The 14,621-nt window shown below is 41.7% G+C and overlaps 1 protein-coding gene across 1 annotated transcript in view; it reads right to left on the minus strand.

The window, feature by feature from the left end:
• Positions 1 to 14,621, minus strand: part of DSG2 (desmoglein 2) — a 52,716-nt gene that overhangs the window by 34,883 nt on the left and 3,212 nt on the right. The window lies entirely within an intron of this gene.

A 14,621-nucleotide genomic window follows, 5' to 3' on the forward strand; every position in this document is an offset into this window, starting at 1 on the left:
CTCTTTCATTCTCAAAAGTGTGCTCACTCAGACCATAAATTTTATATAATCGCCTTATCTTTGCTTCTTGTATTGCATCCCTCACACCACATTCCTGAGCCCACTCACTCTCAGGAAATGATCCCACATTTTATTTGATGGATTGTATCTCCGATTCCCCTCTCCTTCCCTTCTTTCCCCAAGGAAGAGCCGTCCTAATGCCTTTTCAAGGTTAACCATCATCTGTGCGCTTTATTTGCAACTTTTCCACTTACTCTCCCACATTTACCTTCTCAAGAACCTTGTTCCTTCCACTAATCTTTTACCTGGATTTGCTACTTCATTTGCTAACCAAATGTGTATTTCCTTCACCAATAATGGCCAAACATATTTAGATCTTCACCATCTTAAAAATAATTAAAACTTTTCCTTGTTTCTGCCAACATTTAATCTACTGTTCCATATCCTGATTCCACTATAATTCCAAACTGAAATCTGTATTTATTGCCTTTATGTCCTCACCTGCTATTTATGTATTCTCTGTAATCTGTCTTAAATTTGGATTTTTCTCAGTCTTTCCTGCTTTTTTTCATGTGGCATCTCAGGTCACATGGATCCATGAAGCCTTGATTGGTACATCATGGAAAGCAGGGCTTTCCCTAAAGTTTCTAAGTCTCTTTCGCTTCCATCCTTTTGAAGCGTCTCGCAGGGTCTGTTCTACACATTGATCTTTCCTCTTCCTTTCTTTCCTCTGCCTTGTAGTATGTGTTCTTGTTTCTACTCTGGCAAAGAGACACTTAAGGATAGTGGGTGTTCAGCCTCTAGTATAAGTTTCTCTTGCGGAGATGAACAACCGTGGCTAATTTTCTGTTTTATAGTCAGAATATTATCTCTTCCTCATCCTGTTACTAGTTGACCAGCTAGCAATGGCTAGAGATATCTCTAACCAAAGTTGTGCTCCCCAAGTTATGTACTTTCAAAGGTGGTATGATGTAACACAAAAGGGAAAGCAATGCTGAATGGATTACTCCTTTCTGCATGTTCCTCTGGTGGGTATTTTCGAAGGGAAAGAATAGGGATGAGATTCAGGATTCCTCATTGTCACATCATCAGGGGACATTCTTAAAATGTGATACATTTCTTGCCTAGTCTCCTAACCATTGTTTTCTCTGTACAAACTCTCCTGAGGAGTTGCCCAGGTAATATATTCTCCACTTTTATTCTTCCCTAGAATCTTACTGGGCCTAGCAAAGGTGTGATATTATATGTAACTTTAAGTAAATGTTATTCTGACCAAATATATATTCCAGGATATAAGTAAAGGAGGGCAATTTATAGTTTTCAAGTCAAATGTAAACTCTTTATAAAAGTATTTTCATTTTTTATTTGAGCGTACCTTTTCAAATGTTACTTGTTAAGAAATGTAGAAAACCACATAAGCAGTGCTCAAGTTTTAATCTGTATTTTGTTCACTGGGGTTCTTGTTAAAATGAAGATTTCATTTCAGTATGCCTGAATTTAAGCTTTACCCTTGGCATTTCTAACCAGTTCTCAGATGATGCTGAGGCTGCAGGTTCTTGAACTGCACTTTAAGTAGCAAAAGTTGTACAGCTGTGATATGCAACATCATTCATTCATTGAGGGATACAGACAACAAAGTTCATCTATTCATTATTATCTCAGTAGTTGATACAAGAAGCTTTGTCACTCTTGATTGCTAATTATCTTGAAAGCAGAGAATCTTTTATTTCATGAATTTACTTACTTTTAACTGCTTAAAACGTTTACATTGCAATTTACTCATCACTCTGTGAATGGAGAACTTTGGATACAGAACTTACAGATATAGAGTAAGATGTGCTATGACTATATATACAAAAGCAGAGTTAACAGGACAATGAACATCTGCATAACCAGTTTCAACAGCTGTCTAGCATACACTTTGTTTTTTTCATTGCCCATTGCTTCTCAAGGGGTTTTATCCCATTTACATTTTACTGTTGTTACATGCTTTTGCCATTTCAACAATTGATTTTTGAGAATTTCCCTGAATTCTTTAATTGAAGTACAATATTGGTTTTCTCACACATTTCTTTTTAACTGAATTTTTAATTCAGGGGTATTTGTAGATTTACACAAATATTGTAGAGAAAGTGCTGAGCGCCTTTACTCATCTCCCCCTAAAGTTAACATTTTAAATAACTGTGGTACATTTGTCAAAACTAAGAGCTGAAAATTGGTACAGTTAACTAAATTCTATACTTCAGGTTTCAGTATTTCCTCCATTAATGCCCCATGTTGCAGGAAGTTTTCATGCTTCCTTAACCTACTCTAGTCTGTGACCATCTATCAGGCTTTCCTTGTTTATGACCTTGACCACTTTGAGGACTTGACTTTGGCCAATTATCCCGCAGAGTATCTTCTTACTTGGATGTATCTGTTATTTTTCTTACATTTAGAACTGGGCAGTGTGTTTTTGTAAAGAATACCACAGAGTGGTGGTGAAGTGCCCTTTTCATCACAGCATATCAGGGGTGCATGACAGCCACGCGACAGTATTTGCTAAGCATCCTTTGCAGGTTTCTCCTCTGTAAAGCTGCGACTCTCCCTTCACGTGCTGTATTCTTTGAAGTGAGTCATTAAGTCGAGCTCACCTCAGAGTGGGGATGCTGAACAGGCATATGCCGGAGGAGAGGGGTTAAGCTCTGCTTCAGAGGGGCAGGGAATCTATGCTTGTTGTTTGGAATTCTTTTGTGAGAAAGATTTATCTCTTTTTCTATCACTTATTTACTAATTCAATCATCTTTATCAGCTTGGACTCATACATATTGATTTTACTCTGTGGATTATAATACAACACCATTTTATTTATTTTGTTGTTCAAACAGTTCCAGCTGTGGCCACTGGAAGATCTTGACGGTTAAATTCTATGTCCCTCTGACATGTCCCCATGCTTTGGTTTTTGAGCTCTTTCTTACTGTCTAGTATTACAAGATATTCCACATTCGTCTTGTATTTTCTCTGTCCCAGCTTTAGAATGAACCATTTCATCAGGAAGCCTTGATTTCTAATACTGAATGGTATTCAGAAGCCAAGAGCTGGGTGTGTAAGTGTAGTACCTTACAATCTTGTTTCCAGTCTCATCACCACTTTTTAGGAGAGGGCATAAAGATAGGGCTTTTCTTCTGAACTTTGTTATTACTAGAGGCTGTTACAATTATTTGGAGTAGCAAAAGTTTCATCTAAACCTAATTACCTCCCAAAGGCCCCACCTTCAAATGCTATCGCATTGGAAGTTAGGGCTTCCGCATGTGAATTCGGGTTAGGACACAAACATTGCGTTTATAACAACGGGTAAGAGAATTTAGCCAATGAGATATCAAGGAGCTTCTAGAAGAAGATTCTTCCCTCTGATAAGAAGAAAAACAAATGCACAGTCTCTTTGTACCTGCTTCTGGAGACTGCTGAGCAAGGATGTGACATTTGGAATGGTGAGGGCCACCTGTGACCATGAGCAGAAAGCTTATAAGATGGCAGAGAAGCCAAACTGAAACCATAACATCTTTGAGTTATAGGACTGCTCAAATATGGAACCAGCCCTTATCTCTGGACTATTTCTTATGAGATAATAAGTATTCTTTTTATTTAATCTTTTAGTTGGGTTTTGGTACTTATATCTGAAAGCAGCCTAATAACATTCATTTTGCAGAGTTATTATAAAATTAAAAGAAATAATACATACATGTTCTTATTGCAATGACTGGCACATAGCAGGCACTCAATGAATAGAATTATGATGCTATTTCCTCATTTCTAAGACTTGAATGAATTTTCCTCACCTTACAATTTCAGAAATTTGGATGTACCCATGCCTTTAATTTTCCAAGCTCCCACCATATGTTAAGTTAGAGTGTTTCTGTTCTCTTGGATTCTTACATGTTGGGAAGATGGACACAAATAGGGTGTGATAAGAGCTGTAAGAAAAATTCAAGCAGGTTCAGGGTGGTAGAGAGGAATTTAGGACTTCAGGGAGGCTCTCGGAGGTTGTATCTGCAGAGACTGGAATGGGATGAGACAGCAAGTCAGGCAGAGCCCTGCAAAAGGAATAGCCAGGCCAGGAGTGTGAGAGAGCACCATGGTAAGGCATGGTTGAGGGGGAGGGAGTCAGTGGAAATGGTGTCGCAGTGCTGGTTATATTTCTTATTTGGCTGCTGTTTACATGGTAGGCTCAATTTGTGAAAATCCAGTAATTCACTATGCTTCCGTAAAAACTTACCAAAATAGATTTTGAAGCCCCTGGGGGCTCTGAAGGTAAAGAATCAGCCTGCAAAGCAGGAGACCTGGGGTTTGAGCCCTGGGTGGGGAAGATTCCCTGGAGAAGGAAATTGCAATCCATTCCAGTATTCTTGCCTGAAGAACTCCATGGACAGAGGAGGCTGGTGGGCTACACTCCATGAGGTCACAAAGAGTTAGGCATGACCGAGCGACTAACACTTAAAACTGAGGGTTTCTTGGAATCAACCTAATAGTTCTGCTATTTGCGGTTTAGGACACTGACTGCAGTAGCCTATTTTCACAGACCCTTAATAAAGACGTGACAGACTAAGATATTCGCTCCACATTCATGGTACAAAAACTCCAAGAGACCTGTACCAACGTTTTGTCAACTGTGGAACTCTCTATGTGACTAAGGAGATGGCTGAGATCTTAACTACTCCTTCCTAAAGGAGATGGTTTGGATGTTTCCTTAGGGCTTGCACCTCACAGCACACACGCTTAAGTTCAAACAGTAGTTCTCAGTTGGGAGAGATTTGGTGCACACACACTCCCCAAACCCGCCCCCACCTCCCTGTGGTCACCTGGGATATTTGGTAAAGCCTGGAGACATTTTTGCTTATCAAAGCGGAATTCTGTGTTGGGGGGTTGGAGGGGGGAGTAGAGGAAGTGAGTGCTACTGACAACTATTGGGAAGAAGAGACCAGAGAAGCTGCTCAACATCCTACGATGCACAGGACAGCCCCTCCGCCAACACGGCACTCTCTGGCTCTAAAGGGCAAAGTGCCAAGCTTCAGAAACCCTAACTTAGACCATGTGTTTCTAAGTTACCGCAATAACTAGGGTCAAGAAGGTCATACAAGCTCTGGAGGACCATGAATTGATGGAAATTTCCAAACTGGTGCAGACAATATAAATGGAGTAACTGATACACACTGGCTTCTGTCCCACATTACTACTCCTTCCCACTTCTTTTTGAATATTTTCAGTTCTGTAAGTTTGAGTGATGGCCTGTGGGGATGGTATGAAAGGATTTCAAGCATCAGAAAGAAGGATGTCTGGACAAAGCGGACATTATGGTTTCTCTCAACTATGAAATCTTTAACTTTTTTTTTTTCTCACAAGGAACTTGGTGATTGAAAAATGTCACATATGACATGCCTTCAGCATTTAAGACTGAAGAAGAAAAGTAAGCTTCTAGTTTCTGTAGCCAAACAAGTAGTGTTTTTAGATGAACCAGACATATCCTTCAAAAGATTCCCAATTTACTGATTTAGGGGAAAAAATTTTTTTTTCTATCATTAGAAGAACCTAGGCATCTTGTAAAAACTGGCCTTCTTGGTAACTGGGAAGAAAATAATTGTTTTTTTTTTTTTTTTTTTTGGAAAAGGAATGAGGGAAGGTCAGTTTTACAATCAGTCAATGACTCTTTGTTCCCGAGGTCGGCACCTTTAGAAAAGACTTCCTTTTCTGAAGTCACCTTGATGAGCTTAACAAACAGAACCCTGGAGGACTTACAAGTCACTGGATGACAGCTGCTCCTGGCTAATAGGCTATTAGCCTTAAGCAGATGATTTTCAAGCTTTCTGTTGTGATTCTTTGAGTCCATGGTTAGTTCAGTTCAGTCGTTCAGTCGTGTCCGACAATTTGCGACCCAATGAACTGCAGCATGCCAGGCCTCCCTGTCCGTCACCAACTCCCGGAGTTCACCCAAACTCATGCCCATCGAGTCGGTGATGCCATCCAACCATCTCATCCTCTGTCCTCCCCTTTTCCTCCTGCCCCCAATCCCTCCCAGCATCAGAGTCTTTTCCAATGAGTCAATTCTTCGCATGAGGTGGCCAAAGTACTGGAGTTTCAGCTTTAGCATCAGTCCTTCCAAAGAACACCCAGGGCTGATCTCCTTTAGAATGGACTGGTTGGATCTCCTTGCAGTCCAAGGGACTCTCAAGAGTCTTCTCCAACACCACAGTTTAAAAGCATCAATTCTTCGGCGCTCAGCTTTCTTCACAGTCCAACTCTCACATCCATACATGACCACAGGAAAAACCATAGCCTTGACTAGACGGACCTTTGTTGGCAAAGTAATGTCTCTGCTTTTGAACATGCTATCTAGGTTGGTCATAACTTTCCTTCCAAGGAGTAAGCGTCTTTTAATTTCATGGCTGCAGTCACCATCTGCAGTGATTTTGGAGCCCCCCAAAATAAAGTCTGACACTGTTTCCCCATCTATTTCCCATGAAGTGATGGGACCGGATGCCATGATCTTCGTTTTCTGAATGTTGAGCTTTAAGCCAACTTTTTCACTCTCCTCTTTCACTTTCATCAAGAGGCTTTTTAGTTCCTCTTCACTTTCTGCCATAAGGGTGGTGTTATCTGCATATCTGAGGTTATTGATATTTCTCCCGGCAATCTTGATTCCAGCTTGTGCTTCTTCCAGCCCAGTGTTTCTCATGATGTACTCTGCATATAAGTTAAATAAGCAGGGTGACAATATACAGCCTTGACGAACTCCTTGTCCTATTTGGAACCAGTCTGTGGTTCCATGTCCAGCTCTAACTGTTACTTCCTGAGTCCATGGTTAAGTGACCCCTTAAACTTTAATATCTCAGACTAACTGATAACTTATTGCAGATGAGATGTAGAGGAGTACAAAGAAGTTTAAAATATTGTTTTAACTTTGAGGCATTATATGGCTTATTATTTCCATTCAGTCAGAAAGAACTGTAGCCTGCTTTAGAATGGTAATCAATGGATGATGTTTGGGGACCCAAATAGAGATGACCTAACATGCCTGCTGCTGCTCGTCCATCTCATGCCCACCATCCGATAGTCACAGAAACACCTGTTACTTCCCTTTCTTATCCACCCTTCCAACCAGGCCGAGTGCTTTACAAATTCTGTTTCCCTTCTTTGAACACAAGGCAGAATCAGAAACTGCCTTTAGGGTCCCTGGCTTACACCCAACCCGTTCTTAAAGAGTTTTCAGCTTTGGCTAAAATAATTTAAGGGAAATAAAATGAGATAAATAAAGGCCATGGATGCCATTTGTTTGTTTCCTCTTATCAGTTCAGTTCAGTCGCTCAGTCGTGTCCGACTTTGCGACCCCATGGACTGCAGCACGCCAGGCTTTTCTGTCCATCACCAACTCCCAGACCTTGCTCAAACTCATGTTCATCAAGTTGGTGATGCCATCCAACCATCTCATCCTCTGTTGTCCCCTTCTCCTCCTGCCTTCAATCTTTCCCAGCATCAGGGTCTTTTCAAATGAGTCAGTTCTTCGCATCAGGTGGCCCGAGTATTGGAGCTTTAGCTTCTGTATCAGTCCTTCCCATGAATATTCAGGACTGAGTTCCTTTAGGATTGACTGGTTGATCTCCTTGAGAGTCCAAGGGAAAAACATAAATGTTTTCCTTGGAAACATTTATGACACCAAGAATTTTAAAACAGAGAGTTAACAATGCTATGCTACACTTGAGTTGTTAGATCATGTTGCAAACTGTCATTTCAAGGGACGTTATATAATCTTGGACAGCTCCTATTTTTAACTTGGCATAGACAAACTGAAGATCCCAAAAAGCCAACATTATTTTATTTAGTGTCAATTTGCTTGGCCCCTAAAACATCTTTAAAAAATTAGAGTTACTAACAAATATCTAAATATGCTTTTTAATATTTAACTTTCTTTTCCATTCCCAATTATTTTCCAAGAGGGATGTTAATAAGCAGTGATTCTCAAGTATAAGTGGCACGTGAATCATCTTGTTAAAAGGCAAGACTTCCGGGCTGCACCAGGGAGTTTCTGATTCAGTAGGTCTGGGATGAGGCTTCCCAAGTGGCGTGGTGGTAAAGAACTCGCTTGCCAATGCAGGAGACATAGGAGACTCGGGTTCCATCCCTGGGTCGGGAAGATCCTCCGGAGGAGGGCATTGCAATCCCACTCCAGTATTCTTGCCTGGAGAATCCCATGGACAGAGGAGCCTGGCAGGCTATGGACCATAGGGTCACAAAGAGTTGGACAGGACTGAAGCAACTTAGCATGCACACACCCAGGTCTGGAGTGGGGTATAAAAATCTGTATTTCTTACACAAGTTTCCAGGTAACGCTGATGCTGCTGGTCTAGGGACCACACTTGTGAAATCAACTGTGTAAAATCACAGAGTAGCAGGGGAATGAGAAGGAGAGGCTGCATAATTCATAGCCTGGATAAGAAGCCCTTAATTACAGAGATGCATGCAACAGTATATTCCAAATAAGGACATTCAGCAACTGAATTATTCCCATCACAAGATTTTCCACTTCACAAGCAGTAATCAAATAGACTACAAGATTGCCTTAAACGGTGTCCACACCTTTCTCCTGATTCATATCTCTTCTTCTGGCTTACTTTTTACTGATCCTGAGAATTTATCATTTTTGAAATATTTTATTTACCATTGTATTGGTGTTTTCTATAGTTGCTACAAATGCTTTGAGAATCAGCACAATATAAGGAAACCTGTATAATGCATATTTTCAGATATATCTATATAATACGTAATTTCTTAGACATAAGTGACAGGCTGTTTCGACCTTTAGGCTGCAATGTACTCCTGAAAATGACACTAAAAAATAGAATGGAGAAAACCAGATTCCCCCTGACCCCTCCTGCCCAGAAGCTTAAGAAAACCAAGAACTTCAAGTTTTCCTTTTACATCACTAGATGGCACTGCTCTGTCAGTAAGTCGAACTGCAGGAATTGCCAAAAACTGCTCAACAACTGTTTCCAAGGTCCAAAGTGGAAAACAGGCTTTTCAATTGACTTCAAATAAGCAAACTGGCAAAACCCAACAGTGAAAAGCAATGGTTTTAGAAAGCTGTGAGAATACTTCTGCAGGACAGTGAAATTAGGCAAATTTCAATGTACGTTTCTCCTTTTTCCCCCTTTCTTGAATGATTCTATCTTGTAATGAAATTAAACCAATTATGTAATTCCATAAATTCAGGTCTTTCATATGACTGACTATAGGAAACTGCTTATTTTGGAGGTGGTGGTCTAACTAACTATAGCAAACTGCTACAGTGGAGGTGGTGGTCTCGCCTTTGGATTGACAGAGAGGCATTCGGTGTCGGGGGTACCTGGGCTCTCCCCAGCTTCATGCATTAACAACAATCACCAAATCTAGCTACCGACACATGGTGGTGGTGGTGGTGTTCAGTCGCTAAGTCGTGTCCGACTCTGTGCCCCCATGGACTGCAGCACGCCAGGCTCCCGTCTTTCACCACCTCCCAGAGCTTGCTCAAACTCATGTGCATTGAGTCGGTGATGCCATCTAACCATCTCGTCTGAAAAGAATCTGACATTTTCGGAGCACCCTGTGTTCAGTATGAAAAGGCACACAGTGGCTGCTCCAGAAACGTCGAATTGCTTTCCCTACACCTGCCTTTCCCCTACTGTAGGCTCCATGACCGTGGGGCTGCTCACAAGCATCTAGAAGGCAGGTTGGCACACAGTGGAAGCACAGCTAGGAACTGCTGAACGTGTTCAAGTCGAACAAAAATTTACCCCTCACTCCATCCAGACATTAAAGATTTCTTCTAAACAAATGAAATTCAGATTATGATTCCAACTTTTTCCAAACATAGAAAGATACATTAACTCTTAGGTTTTTAAAGGATTGTTCTGTGTCCAAGGCATTGAGCTAGTTTATAGATAAATGGTACACTGATTCTATTTCAAAGAGGTTCAGTTTGTCAGGAGAGATAAAGCGGACATAGGGTTTCCCTAGTGGCTGAGATTGGAGAGGGCACTGGCGACCCACTCCAGTACTCTTGCCTGGAAACTCCCATGGACGGAGAAGCCTGGGAGGCTGCAGTCCATCGGGTAGCGAAGAGTCGGACGCGACTGAGCGACTTCCCTTTCACTTTTCACTTTTATGCATTGGAGAAAGAAATGGCAACCCACTCCAGTGTTCTTGCCTGGAGAATCCCAGGGACAGGGGAGCCTGGTGGGCTGCTGTCTATGGGGTCGCACATAGTCGGACACGACTGACATGACTTAGCAGCAGCAGTGGCTGAGATGGTAAAGAATCTGCCTGCAATGGAGGAGACTGGGGATGGATCCCTGACTCAGGACGATCCCCTGGAGAAGGGAATGGTTACCCACTCCAGTATTCTTGCCTGGAGAATATCAGGGACAGAGGAACCTGGGGGGCTACAGTCCACAGGGTCGCAAAGAGGTGGACACGACTGAGCGACTAATACACACACATTACTACAAGAGGTTGTTGTTGTTTAGTTGCTTTGTGACCCCGTGGACTGTTGCCTGCCAGGCTCCTCTGTCCCTGGGATGTCCCAGGCAAGAATACTGGAGTGGGTTGCCATTTCCTTCTCCAACATTACTATAAGAGGTAGAATAACTTCATTGTGTGAATAACAGCTGCAAAAACAGTTCTGGGGAGCTCAGAAAAGGCAGAAAGTATCTCCTCTAGAGAATCTGGGAGAGGTTTAGGGGAGGGAGCAGATGGGAGGTGGAAGGAAACAATCTGCTTTAAGAAATGCAGGTGTCAGAACAAGGAGGGGTGGATTCTGACACCCAGACCATATGAGCAGAAAATAAGGACAAAGCCTTGTGCTAAGGATCTTCACAGATCCTATAAGGATGAACTTCCAAGGAGGGATTCTATGCCTTCAGAGCTTCGAGGAGATTTTTTTGGCAGTACTGCAGGGTGGGAGCCAGGAGACGGTTTGAGGGTTAAGGTAGTAAGCCAAGGGAGATGCGGTGAGGACCGGGAATAGCGTCATGGCGCCCAGATGGATGGGTGGGGTGAGAGTCTTTATGGGGACCACGTGAACCCCTGGCAATGCCCTGCGTGTCGAGGATAGAAGGCAGCAGATGGTGTCAACATTTTGAGTGTGAGTAGCTAGAAGGATGCAGTTCTCAGAGATGCTACGGCAGCATCCTGAGGAAATCCTTTGAGTAGGGAGGTGACAGCAGACAGTGGACAGTATGGTGCTGCAGTTCACAGCGAGGCAGGGGTCACGCGCAGGGTCCCCAGAGGGCACCCCTCCAGCCACTGCTGCCGCCGCCCACGCGCCGCCTCCCACCTGTATCTTCTGGAGACGTGGGTCCAGCATGTCCTTCGGTGCTGGGTTGGAAAACCAGGACAGCCTCCCTGAGGTGAACAGACCCCCGGCAGAGTACTATGCGAACGAAGGAGGAAATTGAAAGAAGAGCTGATTGGTTGGGAGCCTGTTATACAGAGTGAAGTCAGAAAGAGAAAACCAAATATTGTATATTAGTGTATATATGTGGAATCTAGACAAATGGGACTGAAGAACCCATTTGCGGGGCAGAAATAGAGACACAGACAAAGAGAATGGGTTTGCAGACCTCATGAGGGAATGAGAGGGTGGAACTGAGAGAGTAGCAAAGAAACATACATTACCATATGCAAAAGAGCTAATAGAGGGTTTCTGTATAACACAGGGACTCAACCTGGTGCTCTGTGACAACCTAGAGGGGGTGAGAGGGAGGTCCAAGACGGAGGGGACAGATGTATCCTTATGGCTGATATACTTATATGCTGTTGTATGGCAGAAAGCAACACAACACTGTGAAGCAATTATCCTCCAATTAAAAATAAATTTTAAAAAAATAAGAAAAAAAAAAGATGACTGAGCCGGGCCACTGGTGCCATTTCCCAATTAGCACTCTTGGGGTCTAAGGAGACTGGATCTCTAACACGAGGCAGTTTATGGGCCATTTATTTCAGTTGATTTAGTTTGTATCGTAGGGAACTTGGAAGAATAGCAGGATGGAGATATTTTAGAATAGGGAAAATTGGACCTACCACTTCTCGTCTCCACCCAAATCTCCCTTCTCATTTTCCCATCAGCCAGGCAGCACCTGCTGGACTGATGAAAAGCATTCCCATGAAGGTGTGATTTTGAGACAAGACCTAGGGAAGTGTTTGGCACACAGTAGGTAGGTGCCCAATAATACCTGATGAGTAAATGAATGTATCAAGGCTTAATCAGCCTAGAGGATATTTGCATTTTAAAAAGAGGTAAGATGAATCCCTAATGAGAATCTCTCACAATCTATCACCATTTCTCACTGGGGGAGCTACTGGCATTTCTGATAGGGAAAATCTTTTTGAGTGGCTAATTTTTTTCTTGAAGGTTCTGTGGATTGCTTGAAGTTTAGCATCCTGCCTTTGGAGCAGTAAATACCAGAAGCATTCTGTGCCCATCAGGCTCCTCTGTTCATGGGATATTCCAGGCAAGAATACTGGAGTGGGCTGCCATTTCCTTCTCCAGGAGATCTTCCTGATCCAGGGATCAAACCTGTGTCTCCTGTGTTTGCTGCATCAGCAGGCAGATTCTTTGTCACTGTGCCACCTGGGAAGTCCCTTGTTCCCAAACCAAGCCTCCTGCCACGCTGCACACTCCTTCCACTGTACTGTTTGGGCTTTTCTGCCACCCTTAGATCACAGCATCCAAAATTCTGAAAGATCTTTTTTTTAATAATGAGGCAAAATTATTTTTGCCTCATTATTAAATGAGTCAACTACAATCTCTTCTTTCTCCACCCTTTCATAACCAACTAACTAACATTCATCTTTTCATTTTCTTAATGATTTGAACACCTCCCTAAAAACGCTCACTTGTCAATAAATCTTTTGAGGCTTCCTTGGTACCAAGAAGACTGCAGGCTCATCTTTCTGCATGTCCTTCTGTCCTGCATGCTGTGTTCCAGCTACATGGACTCCGTTCAAGAAACCATGCACCCTTGTCTTCAGGCAAAGGCATATGCTCTTCTCTCTACTAGAAGTGTCTTCCCCCTTCTTTTCTTTGTATCATCTTAATAATTTGTAATTACTCTCAGGTCTTTGCTGGACACTCAGTGCTGGAGCCCCTTCGGTAGGTTCCATGGCACCACGTGTTCTTTTATCATTACTCTTTAGCATCACCCGCCTGGGATTTTGCCATTTACTTTTTTACCAGACTGTAAGCATCATGAGGGCAGAGCACTTCTGGAGTTTTCATTGTCTCCCAACATCTGATACATTGTCTAGATTGAGCAGGGAGTGGCTCAACTGTGGTCATCTGTGGTTAGTTCTTAGCTAGTTTATTTTCTTGAGGGCATTGTTCATTTTACCATTAGACTATGGTAAAAATCTTGATGTTCCAGCTTCTGTAACTCCAATCACTAAGCTTTACATATGATAAAAATCTCAAAAAACTTAAAAAATGATTTGAAATCAACAAAATAGTGCAATGTCATATGTGGTATACATCTGAAACTTTAAGATAAACTTAACTAAGAAAATAATCTTCCCTCATATTTGGGCTATATGTTTGAAAAGTGTTATCAGCTGTTAAAATCTTTGGCACACTGAAAGACAGAAACAGCTGTATTTTTTGTTGTTGCTGCTGTTTATTAAGAAATATTAAAATTGATCTAAAGCACATTTATAATTTTAATTAAGGTCTCTGATTTTTACTGCAATTTGGCAGTTTTAAAAATACAAACCCTTATTCAATGTGTAATTTCTTTTCCATATAAATATCTGTATGCATCACTGATCAATAAAATATTTTGCAAAATTTAGACTGGTAATTCTCACTCTTATACCTGTCTGATAATTAAATTAACTGGAAAGTTTCTAAGGGCTTCCCTGATGGCTTAGACAGTAAAGAACCTACCTGCAATGCAGGAAACCTGGGTTTGAACCCTGGGTCAGGAAGGTCCCCTGGAGGAGGAAATGGCAACCCACTCTAGTATTCTTGCCTGAAAAATCCCATGAACAGAAGAGCCTGGCAGGCTACAGTCCATGAGGTCACAAAAACTCAGATACAAGTAAGTGACATTTTCTAGCGATATATATTTCTGGACTTTAGCCTTGGGGATTTTAATTTATCCCATCAGATATTTCTAATGATCAGGGAGACTTTAAACTCAATTATCATGTCTTTTTGCAAAGTACTTTCCCCTAATTTTATAACTAAAGAAAATTTCTGTTAAAGAGTTGCCAATTCCCATTTATTTTTAGCAACAAAAACAGATGTGAAATCATACATTTCTAAAAGTCCCTGGATATGATAATTTACTCTTATAAGCTTCAATACTTACCATCTCACTTAGATTTTAACTTCTTCTAAAATCTGTCATCCACTTGCATATTAGAATCTGAAGCACAACTCCAGTGTTACTGATAATTTATAAGTAGTCACATCTACCTGAGTTAAATTATATCTCTTAAAAGATATATTGAAGTCTTAACCCCAGTACATCAGAATGTGACTTTATTTGGAAACAAGGTCTTTGCAGATTTAACCAAGTTGAGGTCATTAGCCTGAGTCCTGATATAATTGTTGCTGT

The sequence above is a fragment of the Bos grunniens genome, chromosome 24 (genome assembly GCF_055505025.1).
Source record: "Bos grunniens cultivar Pamir isolate PY7600 chromosome 24, Bosgru_T2T1.0, whole genome shotgun sequence".
Taxonomy (NCBI): Eukaryota; Metazoa; Chordata; class Mammalia; order Artiodactyla; family Bovidae; genus Bos; species Bos grunniens.